The 6,290-nt window shown below is 38.0% G+C and overlaps 1 long non-coding RNA gene across 1 annotated transcript in view; it reads left to right on the top strand.

Annotated features, from left to right (window-relative positions):
* Positions 1 to 867: 867 nt before the first annotated feature.
* Positions 868 to 6,290, top strand: part of LOC115944897 (uncharacterized) — a 42,112-nt gene continuing 36,689 nt past the window's right edge. The window contains exon 1 of the long non-coding RNA XR_004079398.2: positions 868 to 1,065. This is a non-coding gene — a long non-coding RNA (uncharacterized LOC115944897). The remainder of the gene's footprint in view (positions 1,066 to 6,290) is intronic.

Here is a 6,290-nt window from a genome sequence, read left to right as displayed (position 1 = left end):
AACAGTGAAGAATACAACAGATAGAAGAATAATGAAGATACTAACTCATAGTTGTTCCTGAATGAACAACAGAATAATTGGATCTGAAACAATAAGAAACAAGATTAACATTTCATTAGTGAACAATCAAACAGACAATTAGAAACACATGAGTGTGAAGACAGACTTGGATGATCATATGCTGGAGAATTCAATGAAAAAAAAATCCACACAACTCTCTTCCTTGTACTTACAATGGCAAAAGAGATTTCTATAGGTATTCAGGATTAAAAAAAAACACTAAAAGCAAATGTTAAAAATAGAAAAGCTGGTTATGTTCGAAGAACACAATCTGCCGGTACTTAGAGTGCCTTCTGCAATAATGATGTTAGAAAGCCACAAAGCAAACTCAGTTGCAATTTGAAGATGGAAAATGTGTATCTGGAAACCCAGAAAAATTAACAGAAAATGTATTAGGAAAAAGAGAGAGAATTCAGGAAGCAAAAGGGCAGCAGGATGGCCACCCCAGGTTTATCCCATTTTCATTATGGTTATGTATACTGGTTAACGTGCCTACAGAATCACGGAAAATTGGCCGTAGTTTTTATTTTAACTGTATTTGGAATTATCAGATACCTCTTCTCCCCACCCATTCCCTCTAGTAATATCATATGATGAAAACCAAAATACACCCTTTTTAAAGAGTTCTTGGTATGTTGACAAAGACTGATCATACGCTTTCCCTCAAAAAAAGCCTCATCAAATGTGAAAAAGCAGAAATTATGTCATGAGCTTTGATAACTAGATCGTAAAACTAGAAATTAAACCAGGATTTGAACCAAAATAACAACAAAAGCATCTAGAAACTAAAATAAAGTAGTCCCCCCTCCCCCCTTATCCACAGTTGCAATTTTGGTGGTTTCAGTTACTGGTGGTCAACAAGCCTGGAAGCAGATGATTCTCCTTCTAACTGATTGTCAGAAGGTCAAGAGTAGCCGAACGCTGGGACGCAGCGCGCTCGTCATTCACCCCGCTTCCTCTCACCACGCAGGCGTGTTATCACCCCACAGCGTCACCAGAAGAAGGGTGAGTACAAGTACAGTGAGATATTTTGAGAGAGAGAGTGCTCACACATTTACATAACCTTTATTGCAATATATTCTTGTAATTACTCTATTTTATTATCGTTGTTGTTAATCTCTTCTGTGCCTAATTCACAAGCTCCACTTTATCACAGGTATGTGTGGGTAGGGAAAAAAAACATAGCATCTAATATATATAAGGTTCAGCATTATCCTCTATTTCAGGCATTTCTCAAGGTCTTGGAACGTATCCCCCCTGCAGATAAGGAGGGACTACTCTTGCTAAGTAATTCTTGCAATACTTAAAAGATTCAAATATAAACTGATGATAAAATCTGCCTGAGGAGAAAAATATTCCAAACTGTCTCATTCTCAAGAGAAATGTTTCTCGCCAGCCACCAGCCTCAGCATATCCTCTCTCCTCAGGGATCAGACAGGGCTCTGGCTGGGGTGCCTTCCTTGTGTCCCTGCCAGGCTAGTGATTGATTACACATCTTCATTACCTAATCAATTTGTGCCCTGAATATGGAATGGATCCAGCAGCCAGAGGAAGAAGTGGAAAAACAAGGCTATAATTATTTGGGATGTGATAGGACTTAGGTAAAAGTTCTGTTTCAAGTCCATAGCAACCCTATTTGGCTCTCCAAAGAGATGACTTCTCTTCCTTTAAATTTGATGCAGAATGCCTAAAACTGAAAAGCATTCTTTGCAGAAAGATCAGCAGCCAAGTTACCACCTTTTCTCAGATGTCCCCCCATAAAATAAATAGAATGGTCTCATTAACAGAAAACAGTTTGATTTCCCTCTTTCCCTTTCAAAAGGGGGTGATTTTGTGCATTACTGAAAGCCAAGATAAGTAGCAGTCTGAGAGAAAGGATATGGCAGAATGTCCATACAGCTGGGGAATAAAGTTAGAAAACTATGTTTGGTTGTGTTTTTCCAAAGAACGAAAGAGTTGAAAACTATGTTTGGTTGTGTTTTCCCAAGAACACTCAAGGCCAGTCACAATGGAAGCTCAGCACTTAGCCTTGGAATGGAGACTATTTTAATAACTGAAAGAAATGGTTGTCGATAGAAAGGATTTAGGACATCAGTCCTAGGTTCATAAGGACTATTCCTCACTCCTCAGCAAACAGTGAGATTACGTGTCTTAAAAAATAAACAAACAAACATCCTGAGAGGAGGGAGAATAGGATGTGAAGGAGAAGCATACACTGTTTCCTGCTCGACTTCCCTAGAAAGATAAAAGGAGGAAAGGTTCCTGGAGAGGGCTGGGGGAGAGGGAAATGGATAGAAAGCTGGAATTGGATTTTGGAGAAGATAATTTGTTGCAGGCCACCAATAAGCTTTAAGGTATTCTGATGTTTTAGTTCTAAAGGGTGACATTTGACATAAGAACAAAGATGATCAGCGGGCTAAAGAGATGGCACAGACAGGTGACTGGTGACTGTCCTGGGGGGCCCCTCCTCTGTTGTACTTTAATCTTAACTCTGTGCTTGTTCCTTAACCCACTGTAATGTAATGTAATGTAGTAGTTTCGGTATATGCCTATTTCCCTTAGACTCAGAGGGAGGCCACCTGCCTATCTGTTCGTTGTGCAGTGCATGGTGACAGTAACTGCTTGTTGAAATGACGTAGTTATAGAGATGAGAATTAACGGTCCTACATGTAGTCAGACCTCCAACTGACAGCAGGCATCCCCCTAGAGCTGGTAATTCAGACTCCTCTAAAAAGCTTCAGTGACAAAGAGCTCATTCCTCAGGTAATCTAAATCGCTGGGTGATTTAATTGGGTAATTTAGATTAATAGGATGTATTAAATCAAAATCTCTCTTCTTCTATGGATTTCACCTTACAAAGCTAAATGGAATATGTATTACCCTCTTTAGAATCGAACTCCCACTAGCATCTCTCCCCATTTGTCAGTATTACCATAAGTAATGTACAAACGCAGAAATTAAGGTTCACATAACTTGCCCAAAGTCAGAATACCAGGTTATTGGTTATTCTGGGACTTGAACTCAGTTCTCTTTGATTCTGTCATCTGTGAGCTTAACCACTCTGCTATACTGAAAATAACTACAATTCCTTAAAATGGATCTTTTAAAAAAAGTAGCTGCTATAGCACTTACCATCTCAAAATACTCTCTCCATCTACCATTTAACTTGTCACTATCTCTCAGAATGGAGCCCCAAAATACAGTGTGTCTTAGGTGTTATCTGGCTAGCAGAGAGGGCAGTGGGATGATGACCAAATTCAATTTGGGCCCGACAGTTCCACTTGAGTAAAATAAAATTGCTTGTGTGTTACCATACTTATATTTGTTTTGTGATAAACAAAAATTCCAAATTTTTAAATATGAATTGCTTCCAAGAAAGGTCTCCTCAATCTGGTTGTAAAGTTCACTGTTTTGACTAAAATGAAAGATCATTTATCTTTGTTAAATATCATTATTTTGGATTAGACCTCCCACAATCATTTTAAAAGTTGGTTCTGATATCTGTCATATTAGCTGGCCTCCAAACTTTATGTCATCTGCACATTTGATAGCCATATTTTCTTCATTTAGTCATGTCATTGCTAAAATATTAAAAGGACAAGATAAATCCCAGAGTTTAGCAATATTACATTACAAATGCCCCTGAATATCAAAGAACTAAACATCTCTGGAGAAATTTCTCATTAGTTTGCAGGACAGCAATCCAGACTATATTTTACAATATTATTAACCAGGAAATAAGAGTAACCTTCGTTTAAATGCCATGTAGAAATCATTATACCCCACATGTCAATCCTATTAAAACAGGCTAATGTGTTCTGACAAATGCTTGGTTAGTGAATCCACATTGGCTCTCGGTAATCACATAATCTTTTCTAAAGTCTCAGAAAGCATACGGTTAATGATATGTCCTGGAATTTTCCAGGGAGGAAATATCTGTGTGTTTGGGGGTCCTGTTTCTGGAAAAGGAAAACACGGATCTTTCGGTGAAAGATGTGAAAACAAAAGATGATACATTATTTGCAGTACCGTGTTTTTGATGTGACATGATTATCTCCCATTTTTCTCAACACACATGCCCTGGTCATTTCAAGTATATGAGCCTACATCTTATGTGTTTGAATATTTTGAAACTCTTATAATATTATATTATGTAAAATCATAATATTATGTACCATGTTACAGTGTTTTGAAACCAGAAGACAGACTGTGTATAGAATCATCTTAGAAATTGGGTAATATTGCCAAAGCAATTTGCCATTTGGAAGACATCTTGTCACTTCAAATCTTCCTGATGACTGATTATACTGGCTTGAATATTCTCCAAAAAGAAGAACTCATCATCTCCTCACACTTACTTTATTCAAAATCTCTTTCCCCTCTTACAGTAAAGATTGCTAACAAGTTTCCTGGCCCAAAATGTGAATTTTATACAAAATTATTCTTAAAGTTACCATATGAACCCTGGTTTCAGTATGCCCAGATCTGTATGAGACTCTATTTTACATTTTATGATTTCATTGAATTTGATCATATATTAATCTAGTTATTTTGGTCTGTCTTTTATTTCCCTTGAAATAGTAACTGGTCTTCTCTGAACCTTCTCTGGATCCTCTCGAGGTTGACTTCACCTTTCTTAGGTGTGCTGAGCAGGCGTTCTTGAAGTTTTCTCCCAGTGGGGATGCACTGATGACTTGGTCATTTGAGTCCCCGTTCCCCCCCCCGTTCGCCCCCCCATGCAGTGGGGACGGAAATCTCACTGCAGTTCCGTCAGGTTCCACATGATGGTGGCCTTGTCTCCGTAAACGGGACTTCAGGGCCCTCAGTGTGCTGGAAGTGTATTGGCCTGTTTCAAGCTCCTGCAATAAAGCAGCTGTCTGCCCTGCTGAAGGGCCGAGATTTTCCGCTTGGGATCCACACCTGCAGCCGAGACGCGGGGATCGTGGGCTGTACGAGGCGTACAGAAGAGCAGTGGGAATACCTGAGCACTCTCAAGTGCTGCTTCTTTACACAACTGTGTTTTGGGTTTCATTTTGATTTTTCTGAGGAATATTTTTCTGGCACAGTTCAAATTTTGAGGGTGGAGGATGAAGCTGCATCGTGAAAACACGTAATGCTACAATCTAAATTGAGACCTGCCCTCACTGTGAAATACAAGATTGCAAAGATTTAATATGAAAAAAGACAATATAAAGTTATTCTCATTTAAAATGAAAATCATCATAATTTGGCTTACATTGGGTGGGTTAAATAAGGTATATTACTAAAATTAATGTCACCAGTTACTTACTACTTTTTAAAATGTGGCTACTGGAACATAATAAGAGCTAATATTAATAATAACTAGGCTGGCTAATACTTTTTAAGCATCTACTAGATGTCACAAACAGTGCCAACTATCTTTCATAGATTATTTCCCAGGAACTCTTAGAGAGGTAATATTATTGTCACTCACTGTTTTGCTTATAGGGAAACTTGGGTTTACTGAGGTTAAGTTCAAAGTCACAGAAGAATTGATTGAAGAAGCTGTGACATTCATCCACGGTGTCTAGTGGCACTATTCCCCAGTCCACTGAGGATAGTACAAAGAAAATTAACTTTCCCTTTTTTATAAAAAGGGAAACATCTTAATCCAAAATGAAACGTCATCAAGGCTCAGAATGAATGCTTCCTTACCTTATGAAATAATTGAATTGACCTCCCAAAAAAGGAAAAAAAAAGAACTCATTATCATTGTTGGCATATATTTTTCAAGAACAAGTTACTTCCTTTTTGTTTTTAAATTAAAATAGTTTTATTTGCCAAATATTTTCCAAAATTATTTGATCTTGATTTCTTAAAACATGTGAGTTTCTATAAGAATTTTAATTTTTTAATTTATCTTTTATTATGTTAGTCACCATACATCATTAGTTTTTGATATAATGTTCCATGATTCATTGTTTGCTTATAACACCCAGTGCTCCATACAATACATGCCCTCCTTAATACCCATCACGGGGCTAACCCATCCCCCCACCTCCTTCCCCTCTAAAACCCTCAGTTTGTTTCTCAGAGTCCATAGTCTCTCATGGTTCATCTCACCCTCCGATTCCGCCCCCTTCATTTTTCCCTTCCTTCTCCTAATGTCCTCCATGCTATTCCTTATGTTCCACACATAAGTGAAACCATATGATAATTGACTTTCTCTGCTTGACTTATTTCACTTAGCATAATCTCCTCCAGTCCCA

The sequence above is a fragment of the Leptonychotes weddellii genome, chromosome 12 (assembly GCF_054177405.1).
Source record: "Leptonychotes weddellii isolate Sample4059 chromosome 12, ASM5417740v2, whole genome shotgun sequence".
NCBI classification, from domain to species: Eukaryota; Metazoa; Chordata; class Mammalia; order Carnivora; family Phocidae; genus Leptonychotes; species Leptonychotes weddellii.
Note: the sequence above shows the minus strand (reverse complement) of the source record. Positions and strands in the feature narration are given on the sequence as shown.